The sequence below is a fragment of the Rosa rugosa genome, chromosome 7, assembly GCF_958449725.1.
Source record: "Rosa rugosa chromosome 7, drRosRugo1.1, whole genome shotgun sequence".
NCBI classification, from domain to species: domain Eukaryota; kingdom Viridiplantae; phylum Streptophyta; class Magnoliopsida; order Rosales; family Rosaceae; genus Rosa; species Rosa rugosa.
The window spans coordinates 40,393,494-40,414,622 of record NC_084826.1 but is presented as its reverse complement, the minus strand read 5'-3'; the positions used below and the strand labels follow the sequence as shown (position 1 = coordinate 40,414,622).

The window sequence follows — 21,129 nt, the reverse complement described above, 5'->3', positions numbered from 1 at the left end:
ACATATGTGTGTGCCGTACATGGAGCTAATTGTGTTAGATCTACGGACCCTCTTTTGGTTGTTAGTCAAGGCAATCAGATATAACTAGGAAGAAGAGGCCAAGTTTAATATAGAGGTGTTATGCTCTTAAAAAAGCACTCAGTCAAAAGGTGCCTCTTAAAATCATGCACTTTTAGATGATCTTCAAACTATTACTACATCAACAAGAAATGCACAATTTCTCAATTACACTGAAGGACAAAAACTAAAGAGTAGTGACACTATCTTCTTTATAAATTCACCAAAAATTCATTCTAAATCCAATTGACTTGAAATCAGTCTTGAAACAACCATTTGAAATGTCAAATTCAATATACATAAAAATCAGAGGCTCATTGATTCAAATGGGAGTTCAAATCTCAACAGAAAATCAGAAGATACATTCAAAATTCTAAAACTTTCTCAATTACAGACCAAACTTGGAAAAAACACCCAAAACTCACTTTACAACGGAATAAGATGAAACTTTCCAGATCCTTTGTTAACTAACAAAACAGAAACATGTCAAAATTTCAGAATATTCGGAGGCCAATAAGTTGGTTAAAATAAATTCCGAAGAGGGCGGTGCTGCAGTTTCTGCAGAATTTCAGTAAAACTGTTCTCTCTTCTAGATGGATTTTAGAGTTCAAATTTGTTTTGGTTTTGGACAAAACTTTCTTGGAACAAATCTTGGGGTGTCTATTTTTAAGTAACAAAGCTCAGATGAAGTCATTATTGGAAGATATTTGAAAATAACAATCAAAGTTTATGCTGAAATAAAAGTATGTTTTGGAAAGCCAACATGGCCTATTTTGTAACACATTCTATCCACATCGCAAGAACCTACTCTTCTACACCACAAACTGAACTACCAGACGTGAAGTACCAAACTAAAGCACATAAACAAACTAACCAACAAGATTCTCAAACAAAAGTAGCTGATGTCTAGATATATGAACTTCTCTGTGTTACTCATAACTCACCACTGCTATAAGAAATGCTGCTTTAAGATTTCCACAGGCTTCACAGCAAGCTTTACTCAACAAGAAAGGAAACCACCTGTCAAGAAAGAATTAGATACATAAGCCACAATAGAATTAGTACAGCAAATGGCATCCTCGAACAGAAGTTTGCTAGAGTATTATATTATATACACTTTGAAGCAAATGCATTATCCATGCAGTCTCATATTTTACTAGAGTATACACTATGCCAAAAACCTTATTAGACGACAGAAGAAAACTGTTGTGTGATTTGGAGTGCCACCGTTGTAGAGCGAGCCGCTGTCTGATGAAAATTCAGACAACGGTGGAACACAGTTGTCTGAGAAACATACAGACAACGGGTATGTGTTAAACGTGTTGTGTGATACTCGGCAGATGGCTCAGCAGGTGGCTCGGCAGATGCCTGGCGCAGCTGCGCTGCAGTTGCGGTGCTGCCTTCAGACAACAGTGCTACTTTTCAAGCTGTTGTATGTTGACCTTCTCAAACAACAGACTTTTATTTTGTGTGTTGTCTGACTGATATTCAAACTTCAGTTCTTGGACTATATCTGTTGTCTGATTAACTTTGGGACAACAGAATTCAATTACTTCTGTTGTATGAGTGTAGATTAGAAGACAGTGATTTGTTAAAAACCGATGCGTCATATGAATGATTGCAGTGTGATTTGTCTCTATTTTGGCCATTCAGACAACGGGCAGTTATCATTATATCTATTCTGTTGTCTCATTATATCTCATTCCTGAATTAGATTGTGCATCTGATCCATTTACATACTAAATATAAACATTACAAACAATCAAATATAAACATTGCAAAACAGTAATCATTGAACCCAACATTTTAAACAAGAAAAGCATTCTAGTGCATGCCCATCTACTTGGGACATCAAAAAGCTGATACATATATATCCACTGTTTCAAAACATGCAACACATGGTGCATGACAATGTACCAGTAGAGAAGCACAAAAAAAGATGCTTTCCTAAATAGACCGGCAACAAGCGCTACTTCATGGCTCATGCACATATGTGTTGACAACAAACTTCTCCCACTCATTTAACTCTAAAGGACGTATATCCGGTGCGCTTAACTGCTCTCTCAAGCAGAGACTTCATCATCTTTCCAAAGCTCCCAAGCTTCTACCTCTGCTCCCCTTCTCACTTCTACCAGCAGTACCATATGAAGTACCAAACCTATAATTCAAACACAGCAAGAATATTTAGTTATGCAAATCTATTATCTAAAATAAAATGTTACATCCTATGTTCTTTCAAAGTGATTAGTTAACAGCAGAGCTAATATTATGCACAGCATCAGATGTCTCCAGAAAAATCTAGCAAGTACAGAAATAGCTTTGAATTGAAGCACACCAGTAGCTTTGACAAAGTAATATTCTTTTCATTTCATGTTAAACCTAGCAAGGACACAGAAATAGCTTTAAATTGAATTGTCATCCAATTGAAAGGTCTTTGGTTTCCTTGAAACTAATTCTCTGTTTATGCAGAAACCAATTGATTTTAGAAAGCATAAACAGATTTCTTGCAAGTACTTAATAGAGTGAAAATGCATCCCCTTGTATGAAGAGTTTACAATGCAAAAGATATAAGCAGGGCAGAGTCATTTTTTGTTTGTTTCTAGATTTCTATGCAACTATGTATGAATGCTAGTAAATCAAAAGAAAAAAATATCGTGCCCACCTCAACAGAAAAAAAATATAATGCAGCCTCCCACCTTTCGCCCATATTCACAAGCTTCTTTGCTATACAAAATTACCTTTGCTGCCCATCTATTTGACGAAAACAAGTCGGAGCATCTCTTGAATAAAGTTGACAGGACCCGCCCCGGATTTCACCCTGAAATCCGAGGTGGCCCTGTGGGGCCCACCTTAGAGATAACTCTACCGAGAATTGGCCGAGTCACCCCTAAAGTGAACTACCCAAAACTATTAACTCACAATATATCAGAGCCAAACGTAGAAGTGCGGAAGCTATTCGTCAACTATGCCTCGAACCACGTACGCCCGACCTCAACTAATAACTCCTGCAAACTGGGCATTAGAAACCGAAATGCCCAGGGGAAAGTAGACGAAAAACGTTAGCGTGAGTGGACAAAAATAAACAATTTAAAAGAAAAAGGATTTCATACTTTCCCACATTTATTTCAATAAAAACCGATGCATGCAACAATTAGAAAAACACATTTAGCTTTAAATCCAAGAATTCCAAAACGATAAATCAACTAGCCTCGCTAGTCACGACATTCGAAAACTATATCGTAAAACCGAAATCTCGTTTCTCAAAAAGATAAGACCAGCCCCGCTGGCTACAGTGAAAATCGGACTAGCCCCGCTAGTCAAGCAACGATAAAATATGGGGAAGAAGTTTCACCATACGAAAGAAGGGAGCCTCCCAGGCTCGGGTCGGAGTGTCCCACACTCTGGAGCATCCCATGCTCTGCTCCTACTCACCCACAAACAGATAGTAAGCAGGGAGGAGTACTAATAGGCTAGCTAGCAATAAATATGACGACCCAGGTATGGCGGGTAAAAACCATTCAAATCCAGTAAATCTATAAGGCTTCCCCATGTCCCACGAATAAAGAAAACACGGGTACGATTCCCAACCGTACCCGGAAATTCTCGTAAAAGTCGTATAAAGCAACAGCGTGTCCCACACGCTAAAAGAATAACTAGATTAACAATAAGGCATTCCCAATGCCAAAATCGAAAGTCAATAAATAACAAGAAATATAATTCCATCGAAATCCCATTTCGAAAAATATTCCAGAAATCTCAATATCGACGAATAAAATATATTAATAAATTCCGGAAATCACCTCGGAAAAATAATTCGTCGAAAATCACTTAAATCACAAGTTCAAATCCAAGCGAATAAAACTCACTTTCCAAAAATCATGATGGAAAATCCAAGCAATATTCCAAAACCGAAATCATATCCGAAACTAAAATAATATGATAATTAATAAAACATTCATTCGAAAAATAAATGCATGCATCAATATTCAAAAACAAACGTCCACTCACAGTACTAATGGGCGACCACGCAAACGAGTTCCTTCATCTAGCCGTAGCTCGCAACATTGCCCTGTACACAATTACACTTCCGTAAACGACAATTCGAATAAATAAATACGAACCTAAACGAAACCCAAAAATCCCTATCTCCATTACTTCACAAATTCCACCCAAATCTCTTCCACAACACCAATTCCTCAATTTACATATTCCACAACGAAAACGAGGGAAATCCAACGGCCGGATTTCCCACAATTCCATCACAAAACTTCAAACTTCGGAAATTCACAAACAATTCCAAACTCCTCCAAAATTCACCAAACTTCACATACAAGCTCTATGATAATTATAGAATTTAACTAGCCAGAAAATGAAATTAAAAAGCTACCCTAGCCGCCGCTACCGCCGCCCACAGTGGCGGCGCCGCCGCCACCGCTACCAGCTCCGATGGCCACCAAATTTTGGCAGCACCATCATCTCAACATTTCAAACACTTTTCTCAACTACCACAACCCGAGAAAACAACTAGACCTAGGTTAACAATATAGAAAACAGTAAACCCAGATTTATGAATAGTACCCAGAAATTCAAACCTTCGATTCTTCCTCCACGCTTCAAATCGCTGCAAAAGATTTGGGGAGCATCATCTACATTGCAAGGCGCTTCCAAATGATTATGGTTCGTCGCCGGAGGTGGCCGGAATCGGGAGAAACTGGCGTTGACCAAACTGCCACCAAAAAGTTCTCGGCGTCGATTCGTGGTTTTTCGGTCAAGTCACGGCGAGCCACCACCACCAGCGAGTCCAGGAGGAGGAGACGAAGCTAGGGGTGGTCGCGGTTCATCCCCAGGTGGCCGGAAACGGAAACTAGCTGGAGCTGCAGAGGAGAGAGAGAGAACCGGGAAGGAGAGAGAGAATCGCGCGGGGAGAGAAAGAGAGTAAGAAAAAATATCAACCCCAACAGTAACTTTTTCAAATTTATACTACTTATCATGAACAGTAACTTCTACCTTTTCGCTTATAACTTTCGCATACGAACTCCGATTTTTACGTACCACGTATGCACGCGCTCGGTTTAACGTCCTCTACAACTTTCATGAAGAAAATTTTCTCAAATTTTGACTCGAACAAAAAGTCGACTTTTAGGGCCCCCTAAAAGTACCGAAACGACAATAAAAGTGAAAGTAGTTGTCGTTTACCGTCCAAATGACTAGTAAACGGGTAAATTTGGGTTCGGGACGTAACAAAAGTATCCCACTCTATCATACATTCATAACCAAGCTTTCTGGAACTACCTATATCATTCTAGAAAAGGTGCCAATGCAGGTTAAGTGAACAATGTAGAGACCAAATGTGAATGCGACTCTCTAACAGAAACATGTTCTTCTACCAACCAAAAACATGTATCCACAAAAAAGGAAAAACACATTATTCATACGGTTACCACTTTTGCAGAACTATTGAAGTAAACTTGAATTGTGAACTAATAAGGGTAATGTCCACAATATATAATGAGATTCTGATTATATCAATAGAAATGACCAAATATTGAATCTGTTGGTGAGTCGTAGTTTTTAGTTTATATAACTCTTGGAATTTGATTCTTTCCTTACACTTGGAATGCGTTGAACATAAGATTGAAATGCATAGTGCAGCAATTTAAAAGCGAAATTAAAGCTTGGTGTGAGTTGTGCACTGGTGAAGCATTTTGCATGTGCTCCTTGCACCCATATATCAGAAGACATGATTCAATTTCAGCTTATCTAAATGGAACTATGTGAGTATCTCTAGAAAAGAGATGAAAGAATCCCAAAACTGTGCAGATTAAAGTAGATATTGCAATACTCACAAACAATCAAAGCTAAATTGGAACAAACATGACAAAAATTTAAGCAAGGAATGACTAAAAAGGAAAAGAAAATAATACCTTATCATTGACCTTGGCTCCTTTGAGGCGCTGTGTATAAATATATTGTCCAGGTATATCAATGTATTGGCGCCCTGCAATCTAAACACACAATTATAGTCAGCTTATAAGCAATGAAGAACAGATTTCCCAAATTTAAAAGCTCGCTGAAAAAATAGAGAGATACGAAGCTGCAATCTAAACACACAATTATAGTCAGTTCACATTCAACTGTTGGAAAAAAAAAAAATGAAGGCCACTACTTTGCTCTTAAGAAACGAAGCTAACTAACCTGAACGCGTTTCCCTTCAGCCGATGCTCTTGAATATATGTTCATGCCAGCCTTTTGATGTAAAGAATATTGTGTAAAAGTACAATTAGGTTGGCACACTCAAAAGCAAATTCAGAGCTATGTAATCATTGACAGAGAAATAAGGAAACTCAAATGGAACTAATTCACATTGGATCAACAAAATGCAGAAGACACCAAATTATTTAGCAGTGGGTGCCTATTTATATATATTGGAGTTGATAATTCACAAATCCGAATGAATTGCTCAAGCTATATTAAACCAAACTAACTAATTCAACAACGCAGTAGAAAAGCAAAAATATGAAAGATTAGGGTATGTGCAAAAGGTGTAACCTTTCAGAAATGCAAGCTTTGCCTGAGAAAGAGTGAAAGAGAGTCGACCGCTTGGAACCTATAAGACCGGGCCGAGCTGATGAAGAAGGACAACTGAGTGCATATAGATTACCAATAGTATTAACATGAAGCAATTCTCAATAGTATAATAAAATCATTCTTCTAAAATGACCATATATTTTCAATAGTATAGTAAAATTTTGTTGTGGAGAGCATAGAGATTACCTCCACCTATGCAACTGCCTCTTTGTTTGGAAGCCATCACTTAAAAGCTGTCAACAGCTGAGGCTGCCAAGTTACAGAAAAAGTATTGACATGAGAATAAATTTAACTCTACACAACTTTCTCAGAATCAATATATATCTTGTAATCAAACTAACTTTGATATGAAAAGGTATTTTTAATACACTCCAAACCCTTGTGAGAGTAAGTCATTGTACCAAAATAAATGCATTAAAACTTTAAATATAACAACTAACCTGGCATGGTCTGGCTATGAAGAGCAGCTATGGTGGTTTGTTATATGCTTCTTTGCAAAATCTAACTTTTTAATGTCACGATATCTCTCTTGCTCGAAATCCCAGATTTCTTCGGTCCTCTAGCGCTTCATTGTGTGTGACCAATCAAATTGAAATTGGAGTAATCAAAGGGGGGTGAAAGGCACCAATGGACAAGATAAATCGAACCAACCCTAATCTAAAACATCGAAATTGACTCACCAGATTTATTGATTCACCAGATTTATTGATTAATGTACCGGAGAGACCACACCCCCCATCCTCCTCCTTCAAATCCCCAAATTGAAAATCCTGATTGAGCAGATCGAACCCTAATCAAGTGTTTTCAGAAGATGGGTTTCGAAGAAGATGGGTTCAATTCTTTAAGAGAAGAAGACGGGTTCTGCTTTGAGAAGAAGAAGATGGGTTTTGCTGTTTTTCTCGAAGACTATCTAAGTGTTCGATGGGTTCGAGAAGAACAGGAAAGCGAAAGACTCAGCAAATTGAAATCACACATATGCACTAAGAAACCAACTAGATCCTACTACAACCAACTAACAGAGAATGACCTTAGAGTTTAAAATTACACATATCCTGCTGCTTATAATCAAAACAGAGTTCAAGGTCCTTCTTTCTAGCTAGTTCTCATTATATAATGACATGTGGGAAACTTCTCTCTAGCTAGTTCTCATTATCTATCTAGCTAATCAATTAGTAACCTCATTATCATTCAATCTGAAAGCCTTCTTTCATATTTCTATTCTTGATAATTAACTTATGCTATATTTATTAGGTGCATATTTCACTGGTGGGAAAAGATCACATGAAATAGACAGCAAACAAAATTACAGAAATTGCAGAAAAGTAAAGTCAAGAAAAAATTGAAAAAGTTCAGCAGAGTAAAGTAATTGATGATAAAAAAAGGATCACCAAATGCACAAAAAGGAGAAATCATTAAACAACAGAACAAACAAATTGAACAAACACCAAATCACATGACAACAACGGCAAGCAAAAATAATTTATACCCAAAAGCAACTCAAACACTAAGGCTGAGGGAAAATTAATAAATGCTACCTACTTGCCCCTAACTCATAATTCATATGTATGATATATATTTCATCAATTCAATCAACACGTGGTACTATCCATCTTTGGATTCATAAATTGGACCTATTTCAATCAAGTATGGTCAATTCAAGACAAATAAAAACCTAAAGCCCCCAAATAGTCTTGAAAATTAAACCTGAATGAGGAATTATTTTAATCAACAACTTGAAAAACCAACTAAAACACTCAAAACCCACATTCAAATCATAAAACAAAATCAAACTACAAGAAATTGCTAAACCACAATATAGTTAAAGCAACTGAGAATTAAGTTGAGATATATGGAAGAGAAAGATTGAACCATATACCTACGTTGGGTTATACTTGAAAAGATGAAAACGATTGAAATTGGATGATCACGATTGAGGAGGTACAGTGTCGCAGATAATCGATGGTGGTCACGGGCAATTGAAGGTGATCTCCGGCAATCAAAGGTGGTCGCTGGTGATAAGAGAAGGGGTTGGCGGTGGATCGATTAAGATGGTGGGAGGTGATCGAAGAGTATAGTATGTAAGAGAGAACTGGTGTGTAGAGAGTTCTATCGTGCAATTTGGGTTTTTTTTTTTTTTTTAAGTTATATAATGTTAGGGGTTTTCAGCGAGGAATGTCTATCTTTCCTTGTAAAATATTTTTAAATTGGCGCCATCTTAAGCCGCCAAAGATTTGGCATAAAAAAACAAAAAACGCCAAAGATTTTGTGAGGAACTTAAAATTAATTGTGAGGAATTTTTGGCGTAAAATTTTGGCGCCAATTCTTGCTACATCATAACCAAGGAACAACAAAATTCCTCACTCAAAATGAGAATTTGCGAGGGATGTTTCCTCACACATTTTTAAACAAGCGACGACTATCTATTCCTCGCGAAATCCAACTTTCTGCGAGGAATTGTTAATCGTCGCAAATATTTTCCTCGCTTATGACATGATTTCTTGTAGTGATCGTGTTGATGGATGCTTAGGCGTTTTGACAAGGTCAAGCCTTCAAGCATACCCATGATCGTCCGTAGTCTTGATCCTAAAAAGGATCCTCTTTATCCAAAGGATGATGACGAAGATGTGCTAGAGGCAGAAGTGTCCTACTTGAGTACAATAGGCGCATTATTGTACTTAGCTCAATGCACAAGACCGAACATCTCATTTGCAGTGTGTTTCTACTGAAGAATACGGAACGGGAACTAAGCATGGATCATGGAAGGGAGAGAGAGAGAGACAAGCATGTATAGTGGTTCACCTTGCCCTTGAGGCAAGGCTACGTCCACTTAGATATTTCTACTATGAGTGAGGCCAAGTGACCTTTGTAGTGATACAAGTGTGGGGATCATCGATCCATCCCTTCTAAGAAGGGGAGGACTTCCTCTTATAGCTAAAGGAAGTCCCCATCTAGTTTACATTTCCGATGTGTGACACAACATACATATTGCTTCTCTTGAAGTCTCTTGGAGAGCATGGGAGGGTGGCCTCCCTACGAGGTACCGGTCGACCTCCACCATGACAACGTAGCTCGGGTGTCGGCCTACCGGATGCATGCCATAGGCGGGGCTAGCCATGTCGTGGGGCCCACCTATGAGGTCGTTGATTATGCTTGGCGGTATGTAATATAGGTGGTATGTACAAGTCCCCCAAGTCCCCGAGTAAGAGGCGCTTCTTGGTTGGGGAGTTTAAATGTGATGCCGCCAAGTATAAGTGATGACCTCGTTGAATGCTATACCCATACTAGTCCCCCAACTCCGTAAGTAAGAAGGGACTCTACGGGTAGGTTGGTGCCACGGGGCCCTCATCACGCTAGTACCTGCAAATAAGATAAGAGTGTACAAAATACATATTGATTGCGCTAGGGCAATCTAAGTGACATTTGAGTCAAATGCATCGAGGTGCATGAATGTTTATATGAGATGTATGTTACACCTTGTGTGTATGCACGTATTATGTAATGTTGACATACGACGTATAAGTCGAAAATGTATGTGATTGTGATAGCATACAAAGTGCATATGAAGCAAAGATGTGTGATGAACGCGATGACGCGTACATAATGATATGTATATGTTGTATGCACGTGATACATATGTGTTAGGATCGGGAGTGTTATTACTCGCCGAGTCCCCCAAGTCACGTAGTTAGTACAGTCGAAGTTTAGGACTTGAGTTATGTTTGTCGATACAGGTGAGGTTGAGCAAAGAGCTCCGGATATATTGACAATACCAGCGAGACTATGGCGTGACCATGATAGTCCCCCAAGTATAGGTTAGAGGAAGGATCTCTAACTTACTTAACCCGAATGTATAAGCCATAACCCGATTGTTTGGCTCATGTGTAATGGGAATGTAAGAGTTGAGCTCGCTCATGTTGAGCGGATGATAGGTTGTGAGAGTTTTGTCCTATGGTCTTATTAATGGGATGTAAAAGAAATTTAATTGTTGCGACCAACAATAGGGGAAAAATTTCAATATTTCCATTAATAGACCGTAGCACGAAAAGTATGAGCGTGAAGCTCAATGATAGTCCCGGTCGGGAACTACCTCCACTTGTAATAAGTGGTATGAATAAGTCCCCCAAGTGTAGAGAATGCTCGGGAGGTGAGATGACTCAAAAGCAAGGGACGGGACCTTGGCTTACCCCTTGAGGGTACCAAGTGGGGTTTTCTGAGGGCTTGAGTCTATGGTTCCCGATGGGGTAGAATGAGGATTTGGGTCTCTGATACCCGGAAGGGTAAATGAGGACTTGAGCCTCTGATACCCGGAAGGGTAGATTGAGGACTTGAGCTTCTCGTACCCGATGGGGTAGCATGAGGGCTTGATGCCTCTAGTACCCGATAGGGTAGCATGAGGGCTTGATGCCTCTAGTACCCGATAGGGTAGCATGAGGGCTTGATGCCTCTCGTACCCGATGGGGTAGCATGAGGGATTGAGCTTCTCGTACCTGATGGGGTAGCATGAGGGATTGATGCCTCTAGTACCCGATAGGGTAGAGTGAGGGCTTGATGCCTCTAGTACCCGATAGGGTAGAGTGAGGGCTTGATGCCTCTAGTACCCGATAGGGTAGAGTGAGGGCTTGATGCCTCTAGTACCCGATGGGGTAGCATGAGGGATTGAGTTTCTCGTACCCGATGGGGTAGCATGAGGGCTTGATGCCTCTAGTACCCGATGGGGTAGCATGAGGGATTGAGCTTCTCGTACCCGATGGGGTAGCATGAGGGCTTGATGGCTCTCGTACCCGATGGGGTTGAATGAGGGCCGGTAGGCCTCCTTTACCCGGTGGCGTGGCCTCGGGTAGAATGATGTAACCCCTTTGGGGTAACCGGTGGCCCTGGGCCCCGGTTCCCGGTGGGGTGGCCCCGGGTAGAATTATGGCTTTGAGCATCGTAACCCCGGTGGGGTGTCCGGTGGGGTGTCCGGTGGCTTTGGCTTCCAGTACCCGGTGGCGTGGCCCCGGGTAGAATGACGATATTAGCCTCGCATGATAGGAGGAGATTTATACAAGCATTTGACCTTGACTTACCCCTTGAGGGTACCTCGTTCGGGGCGAGGATTTTAAGTGCCGTATTTGACACTAATTTAGTGCCATATGTATATATGTAGCAATTTTAATTGATAGTCAATTAAATTAACGTTTGACATTAATGCATAGGCACAATAGATATGATATCGAAAATTAATGCATTTTTTAGACATGCTTTGATTATAGTAATTGCTATTGAAGCATGTAAAGCATTGCATTAATTTTAAGTGAAAGAGCATAAGTGAGAACTTACTTGGAACCGGTCGAAAATGATATAAACATTGTAAACAATGACGGAGTTGTCCGAGTATGAGATTTCCATGTTTTGAAAAATAGCGTCACAGTGTGGTGCCGACAATATATCCGGTTTGAGTGATTGAGCTTTCTCAAAACAAAAAAATGGATGTTAGTCCAAAGTGATTTATAGAGAATGGGACCATGCTCGACAGAAACATTGGGGAGGAACAGTTAGCGATCCATATTTATTTTGATCAATCAAATATAGTTTAATTTAATTGCATGCTTTAACATGGAGAAGAATGGGAATCATAGTGTATTGACTAGAAGATTTGTTTTGCATGGAAGTGGTGCGCAATTGATGCAGCTTCACATAAGGTGCACTGTCATTAATTGTATAGTAAATCACGTGGCCTAGTAGCTATAATGAATGACATTTGATCATGTATATCTATCACGAATGTCAAATTGGCAAGTAAACTCAAAAGGTACTTCAAGCACTTGCAAGTGTGAAAATTTTGACTAATACTTGCTGGAAGTGGTATGCTTAGATTTCACTAAACTTTCATAAATAAGAGACAAGTATACCATGAATGGAACATGGATTTTCTAATAATTGTCAAATGATATGTCTAGGAGCAGTAGGTGATTCACAACAGCAAGACATGAAGGTTTATTCTCATAGTGATTATGGGCTGCCATGCACCTACTTTGAATGATGCATCTGGTCATGGTAATGTATATATCGACCAGTACATTAATTATGCAATGGGTCCTACACAATGAACAAGTGTTAAAGCACCTAGAAGGATGTGTGTAGTAGGCATGCACGGGCAAGCAAGTGCGTGATATGTGTCATTGTATTGAAGCATAGCAGGTCATGTGATGGGGAAAACATGACATGTAGCAGGTAGGCCAGCAGCTATGCTAATTGTGAACATGGTTTAGATAATTATAATATGCACGTGTATGAATATATAGCATGCTTCGGGTTTGCAGTGCAAAGAGTAAAGATTTGATTTTTGAAAGCTTATCCTGTTCTCTGGTTTTGCTGAAGGGTTGTTTTGCCATCAGCGTAAAGTCAAGTGCATCGAAGAGTTGAAAGCTAGATGCAGCTGGGTTTGGAGCCCTCCGTTTTTGGTGAGTGCCCGGAGAAGAGCATCCTTCATGTTTGCAGAGCGAAGAACTTCTCCTTTTTTTTTTTTTTTTTTGATCCCGGAGTGTTTGATGCATGAATGAGTTGGTGAAGTTGGGTCAGAGGTGTAGACAGTTGTTTGTTGAAATGGTGACTATCGAGATCTGAGGCCGCCGAGACAAGCGTGTACTCCGGGATGTTTTGGTGAGGGAGGTGATTGAGCTGTTGCCGGGAACTGTCGGTGGGGGTACCGATGATGATCCGGGATTCGTGGGTGCCCAGAGCAGTACTTTTTTTTTTTTCGAACGGTACTTGGCTGAATTGATCATTGGCTCTGATTCGGGAAGGACCAGAGGGTACCGGAGGCTGCTCAATTGTCACCGAGAAGAGGCCAATTGTTCCCGGTGAGAGACAAAGTTGATGCCCGCGGTGGGTGAAGTTTTGGTGAGGCACCGAGATGTCGGGCTGAGAAGAGTACCGGTCGGAATGAGCCTCCACTGATTCGAAGCCGGAATCGCACTTTGAAGTGGTGGACCAAGGTCAGCGGTACCAGGCGGGTGTCCAAAGTAAATTTCCTTCCCTTTTTTTTTTTTTGGAATCGGTACCGGTGATGCAGCAGGTACCCGATGAGGTCAGCTGGTACCGTCGAGGTTCTCGTTACAGAGAAGCTGGGATTTTTCTTGGGTTTGAACCGAGGTGTGACCGTGTGAAGATGATGCCGGTGAGGTGAACCCGGGATCCGGAACTGGTGGTGCCGGGAGGTCAAAAGGGTTTTTCTTCAGTGCTTGGAGAGCTTGAGCCAGTACCCGGACGAGAGTAGAGAGGGGAGCTTGTTGCCGGAGAATCACCATCTCTTTTTTTTTTTGCTGCTCGAACTGTCGAACAGAATTGGTTTCCAGAAACGACGTTGTTCCCGGGACTCTGGCCTACACATGATCCCACCGGGATGTGTCAGAGATGGGATAAGTTTCGAGGTTTAGTCACCGAAAGGAGAAGCGGCTGCGTCAGTGAGGGTGAAGAAGCTGCCGGAATGACACATGTTTTCCAGTTGAAGAGGGTACCGGACGGCCTACAAAAATGCGGGTCCCGGATGGAGTAGGTTGACTGCGTACAGAGGGTGCCGGATAGTCTAAATTTGAACCTGGCAGATTGCGTACAGGTGCTGGTTCCCGGATGGCTACAAGCTCTGTTGAAAGGCCGGTCCCGGAAGGTTCGGCTGTGATAGCTCGGGGATGACAAATGTTATCCGGGGAGATAAGTTGAGTTTGGCCCGGGAAGGGGCTGCGTGGAAGCTTGTCCCGATCGTTTATGATGGGTGGTGCCTGGAGGGTGGTGATGATCACCGGTATATGCTGAAACGAACAGAAACCCATAGCCTTCCCTTCCCCTCCTTTAAGCCCCGGACGACTGTCTCTGATGTTTGGAGAGCAAGAGTTGTAGGGAACCTGTGGGTGCCTGAAGGGTTCCCTGCTTGCTTACCGAGAAGTGAAGTGATCACTCATGAGGCACCGAGAGCTGACGAAGCCAGCGGTGACTCGGTGAAAGTCTGCCAGGATGGCTGGACATGGGTGCGTAGAGGAGTTTGGGTGAAGAAGCTGCCGATGGAACTTCACTTGACATGGTTGTCGATACCGGGGACGAGGTGGTTCCAGTAGGTCCACGTACGAGTTGGGCCCATCACATGGCGTCGGGATGAGTTGATGAGGGAGGTCAGCAGCTCTGTCCGGGTCCCCATGCAATTGGACCTTGATTCCTAGATGGGTGGTGGTGTGTTGCACGATACCGTGATACATGTGATGAGCAAGAGTTGTTGCTGGGCCCAAGGGTGCATGAGATTCATGCAATTATAGTAAGTACCCGATGAGGCTGAAGTTGCTGCCTGGTTGCATGCACGAGTAAGAGCTGCTGACTTGTGGTACTCGATGGCTCAGGTACCCGGAAGCTCATGGTACCCATCCATGACTCTTGCTCAAGGTCGGAGGCTCATACCCAAACATAGGGACCCTCCTTCTAGCGCCAATGTTTCTACTGAAGAATACGGAACGGGAACTAAGCATGGATCATGGAAGGGAGAGAGAGAGAGAGACAAGCATGTATAGTGGTTCACCTTGCCCTTGAGGCAAGGCTACGTCCACTTAGATATTTCTACTATGAGTGAGGCCAAGTGACCTTTGTAGTGATACAAGTGTGGGGATCATCGATCCATCCCTTCTAAGAAGGGGAGGACTTCCTCTTATAGCTAAAGGAAGTCCCCATCTAGTTTACATTTCCGATGTGGGACACAACATACATATTGCTTCTCTTGAAGCCTCTTGGAGAGCATGGGAGGGTGGCCTCCCTACGAGGTGCCGGTCGACCTCCACCATGACAACGTAGCTCGGGTGTCGGCCTACCGGATGCATGCCATAGGCGGGGCTAGCCATGTCGTGGCGCCCACCTATGAGGTCGTTGATTATGCTTGGCGGTATGTAATATAGGTGGTATGTACACAGTGTACTTGTTAGCTAAGTATAGCTCTGCACCAATGTTATGCCATTAGACTGGTGTTAAAGATATCTTTCGATGCTAGAGATGTACGATTGATATGAGCTTGTTCTATCCCTACAGAGATATGATGGATTTAGGCCCATCACGAACCAGGAACGCTGCCAACACTAGCCTGCGTTCTCTATCCCCATCCCAAAACGATATTAGATTTTTGGAAGGTTTTGCTGATACTGGGTATCTCTCTGACCCAGATAAGGTCGTTCCCAAACTGGTTATGTATTCACCATGGGTAAGACTGAGATATTTTGAAGGTCTACAGAACAGACCCTAGTCGCTACTTCTTCGAACCATGCAGAGATTACTGCTCTTCACGAAGTAGTTCATGAATGTATGTGGATTGGATCCATAATTACGCATGTTCAAAGCAATTGTGGTTTGAAGTCTACCACAGATGAGCCTATGAGCAGCATTGAAAAAATAAAGCAAGGCTACATCAAATGCGACGACACCAAGCATAATCAGCAATAACAGACTTTCCTCAAGATCAAAGTGAACAAGGTTCGATCTAAGGATAATGTGGCAGACTTGTTCACTAAGTCATTGCCCAATTCCACTTTCGAGAAACATGTTGGTAGCATCGTTTGTGAAAGTTATCCGAACTCCCATGATCGTAGTCATCAGGGGGAGATGTCTACATGTTTGGTCTCGAAATGGGAAGGGTGTGTTGTACTCTCTTTCTCCTTCGACCGAGGTTATTGTCCCATTGGGTTTTTGTTACTCGGCAAGGTTTTTGACGAGGCAATGAGAGGAGCACCGCGTTTGGGCGACACAAGAGGGAGTGTTAAAGGACACCTAGAATGTGTGTCTGGCCCAGACTCTAGTTACTTACCTGAGTTGTAATAGGGTTGGTCTTATAGATATTCTTGGACATATCTTCGTAGATATCCAAATCATTGTACGATTATGTTTCCTTGTAAGACTCTGATTCTATGCTTGTAATCCTCTATTTAAAGAGACAATAACTCATTCTCCCAATTCTCTCTGCTGTTCTCTGCATCCCATTTTCCTAAAACAAATGTAAAATGATAAAATACTTGAAAGGGCTAAAATTTAGCCTTACTGGAGATTGTTCACTTGTTCATGAATAAAGAATAATATTTTTAGGGGCTAAATTATAGCCTTGGCCCCAATATTGCTCCCTCCTACTAGAGATGGCCTTAGATTGGTGACCTAGTGCAGCAACAAAAAACGAAACAATCCTTGATCCTTAGAAAAATTTTTTGTCCAACAATTTTGGAAAACTTGTTCTTTCAATTTAGGAAAAATTTCTTGACTCTCAGGAAAAAAAAATACAGAGGCTCCCAACTTGTACTAACAAAAATTCCTTGACCCCTAGAAAAAAAAGAAACAAAAAAAAAAAAAAACATAAAGGCTCCCAACTTGTACTAACAAAAATTTCATGACCCTAAAAAAAAAAAAAAAAAACACAGAGTCTCCCAACTTGCACTAACAAAATTTTTTTGATCCTCAGAAAAATTTCTTGACCTAATGAAAATTTTTTTTGACCCTCAAGAAAAATAACACAGAGGCTTCTAACTTGTACTATAAAAAATTTCAGGAGAAATGTGAATAAGATCAAAATCAAAATTAATAAAAAAATTGAAACCCCAAAATTTAACCCATAAATGAAATCAGAAATATATAAACTCGATCATATCTATTTATTATACCTGGTAGAAGTCAACATCAGAGAAAATAGGGAAATGCTCCTTGATTGGCTCTAAAAAAATTAAAGGGTAATTTACCTAAAAAAAACAGGAAGCTTCTTAGCTAATTAAAGGGTAAAATGGTCCCAAAAAATTAAAAAAAGAAATGGGACAATAACTTCATTCTTATGGTTATTCAAAAAAAAAAAAAAAAAAAAAAAAACTTCATTCTTATGGAGAAACAATTGACTTATATTTGATTTATGAGGAAAGTTAGTAATAAGGGTCAACTTATAGGGAAAACTTTTGTAGTACCGTGTGGCATGTAGGTGGATGAACAAGGGTGTCAAATTTGGCATTATTTCTTAATATTTTTTTCATTAGAATAATCACATTTTGACACCGTAAGAAGGGTGCTAAATTTGATTTGACATCTGACAGTAGTTATAGTTGATAATGGTACCATTAGGCAATTGGTGCTCTATATCTTATTAGAAACTAGAGAAAAGGGGACTTACACTTGAAAGGTAGCTGTAATGGCTAATGTGATGAACGATGTCAATTGTAGCCAACTCACACCAATATTGGATGGTGTCCTATAGAAAAGGAGAAAAAAAAATGTAATTATTTGTTGTTATTTTCAGCTTCTAACCAAAAGGGACATAAAATTCTAATTTGGGGTTTGACCGGCTTGACCGAGCAATAAACAAAGTTTATTTTCTCAAATTGAGCAGGTGGAGATCATACTTTTATTTATAATAACACCTAATCCGCAAAATATTCAATTCAAAATTTTCAATGTTCAAATATTGTTAAAGTCGTCACAAAAAATTAAGTAAGACACATGTAATAGTCTCAAAGGGGATTAATGATGACTCCTCATAAGGGAATTTTATAAAATGTGGATTTTATAATTGAAGTGATTAGTGTGTATGAAATTGTATATAGCGTGAAAGTAATCTCCACTTTCGACATCGTATTGCATTTGGTCAAGGAAATAGAACCAATGTGAAGTACTATTAAGTGTTGTAATGTTTGGTAAAAGTTTGGCCCTCCTTGTAGGCTTTTGTAACATTTCGCAAAGTATAGCAACTATCTTGTCATACAACTAGGTCTCTAATAAGGTTACCATGGCATCTGCCCTCCTCCCTCCTAACCCCTTCATTGGAAATTACAACACTTTATAGTTTTTCCTCCAACTTATCTACATCTTCGATCATCATATCATACAACTCCTTTAAAGATGACATGAGAGGGCCCACCTGTTAGACTTTGAACCCTTAAGAAGGGCAAAATGGACATCTCTCATTCCTGATGAACTTCTCCTTTAATCTCTCTCTCCATTCGAGAACACAGCCGCACCTCACTCTCCCTTTCTCTTTCTTGTACTTCTCCACCACCAAATTCTCATTAATTCCACCCTAAATAGGCTACCTAGTATTCAAGTTATGAGTGTCCTTAACATGTTGTTGTGGGCAAGTAGCTCTTCAAAACCCTATATCCACCCCCAATTCCAAACCTAACATCACAATCCAATTCAACCAAATTTTCCAAATCCAATCAACCAAAAACACAATGAAATTTTCATCCTCAATAGTTTGTGTAATTGCTTCTGGCATAGATGATGTATGAGAGTCTAACACCTGCTTTTTGATAGGAGCATATAATACAACGTGTATAAAGTTTAATTCTCATATTTTGTTATGCTTTTATCTTTTTATTTAGTTTTTAACTTAGTTTTATTTTTATAGGTCTTTTAGAGCAATAGATTGAACAAATGAGCTAAATGACACATGTTAAGCATGTGAAGACACAAAATGACGACATGAGGAGATGAAGGAGGCGAAATTGACATGTGCTAGGCACATGTGACATTTTGGGAGCAATAACACATGTTTTGCATGTGAGAATTAAAAGTCTAAATTTTAGCTAAGTGTCATGTGCATATTTAATGAAGGCATGTAACATTTAAATGAAAGTGTGCAAGACTTAAACATCATGTGCAAGGGAGACTATGACGCCACATAAGCCTAAAGTTTGGAGAATTACTTTCATGAATATAAGAAATTTTCTATAACTAACTTTATTAAATTTTAGGGAAGTTGTAGGTTGACTTTTCAAAGTCTATCTGGACAAGGATTTCTATTATAACTTGGAGTGGATTCCTTAGCTCACAAGGAAACCTAGAAGACTTATAATTTCGGCCATTAAAGCATGTAATGTCGTGAACATCATCACAAATTTGTCTTAGACTAAGGCAAGGCCGTGAGAAGCTTCAAGATCTTTCTAGAAGTTTGTGACGTTAAAGACGAAGACCAAGTCTTTCTAGATTAGTTTTCCTTAACCAAAGTAGATTAGAATAGTCTAGGTTGCTTGAGAGAATGATTTGTAAGGCTAAACTCTATATAAAGCCATTTATTTTCACAATGTAATTCACCATCTTTTTCTCATCCATAGTTCACTCAAAGTTTCAAATTTCTAGCAAGAACAAAGTGTAAAAGCCAAACTCATCTTCCTTATGCCGTTAGCCTATTCCATCTTGAGATGTCAAGATTTCATCAATACATCTTCTTCACCTTTCTGTTCTCTTTTCAGATTTTACTTGTTTTATACTTACGAAATTTTGCATGATTTTCGAAATAATGAGTGGCTAATTAATTTCTTTGTTAGGAATGCAAGTTTGAAACCCTAATTATGTTAGTCTTTATGTTATGATTCTCTAAGTTATTTTTCTATGTCTTATGTGAGATGACTATATGATTTCGTGCATCTTGATAACTTTTGCATGTTTGTGTTCTTTGGATCGACACTTAAGAGTATTGGCATATAATTGGAACTAAAATTAACATCTAATAGTCTTAAAACTTAATTCACGAGTAGTAAAAACTAAGAATAATAGTTAAAATCATATGGTTCGAGTTATTGATTAGGCAAACTTCTTTGTACTTTGATTGACTCGATTTTTTACCAAACTTTCGCATGATCTTATTGCTATAAATGTGTTGTTGATAGGATAACTTTTTATACCTTGATTGCATGTTTAAAAGGACTTAATTTGGTACGTCTATTAAGTTAAGTTGGTAAAAGAAAGGCACGTGTGAACTTTGTTTGCTTTTAACTTAGTTTTCCAGTTGAAATATTCTCACGACATAGTAAAGGATGTTAGTGATTATAAATTGACTTGAACATAATTAGTGGTCATAACGAGTATTCCTAACGTTTCATCATCATCATTCAAACCTTTTAAAACAATTCTAAAGTAGTTTAATTTGTTCTTTTCGATTTCAAAACCAAAAACATCTAAAAATCTTTTCTTGTTTTGTTTCCTTTCAATTTTCATCACCTTCACAACTTTCTTTGTTATTTTCATCATCTTTCCATTCCGTCACCATCTTTCTTTCGTTTATTGTCTTTAACGTTATCTTTAGCTTAGTATTTATTTTTAAAGAGAAACAATATTTGAAGAATGTTTTCTTATCATTCACAGTATGAAGATACAGACTTTATACAAAGTGCACAACTACACGATCCACAATTCTAGGCCTACAATCAAGCACTAATGTATCTAAACAATTATGACAGATTACACAAATCAACCAAATCAACTCATTGACTCGTTCTGATTCCTTCCTTTACTGACGCAGCAGTATCTCCTTCCTCAAGACTCCCCCTCAAGTTGGAGTGTATGTTAATTACACTCAACTTGCCAAGTAAAGCTTTAAACTGTGCTGCACTCACCGGTTTAGTAAATAGATCGGCCGGCTGCTCCTTGGTTCTAATGTGAGCTGTTTTGATCACTCCTCTTTGCACTTTCTCACGCACCACATGATAGTCAATCTCTATGTGCTTCGTG

At 39.7% G+C, this 21,129-nt stretch overlaps 1 long non-coding RNA gene across 3 annotated transcripts; it reads right to left on the bottom strand.

Annotated features, from left to right (window-relative positions):
- Positions 1-1,759: 1,759 nt before the first annotated feature.
- LOC133722439 (uncharacterized) lies at positions 1,760-7,606 on the bottom strand. 3 transcript variants are annotated; one of them, XR_009852741.1, is made up of 6 exons: positions 7,086-7,606; positions 6,832-6,894; positions 6,607-6,699; positions 6,253-6,303; positions 5,982-6,062; positions 1,760-2,215 (listed from the first exon to the last, which is right to left on the bottom strand). It is a non-coding gene; the product is annotated as an uncharacterized LOC133722439 (long non-coding RNA). The 3 variants fall into 3 exon arrangements; XR_009852740.1 differs by lacking the exon at positions 7,086-7,606 and adding an exon at positions 6,987-7,044; XR_009852739.1 differs by lacking the exon at positions 7,086-7,606 and having other exon boundaries at positions 6,832-6,978.
- Positions 7,607-21,129: the final 13,523 nt, after the last annotated feature.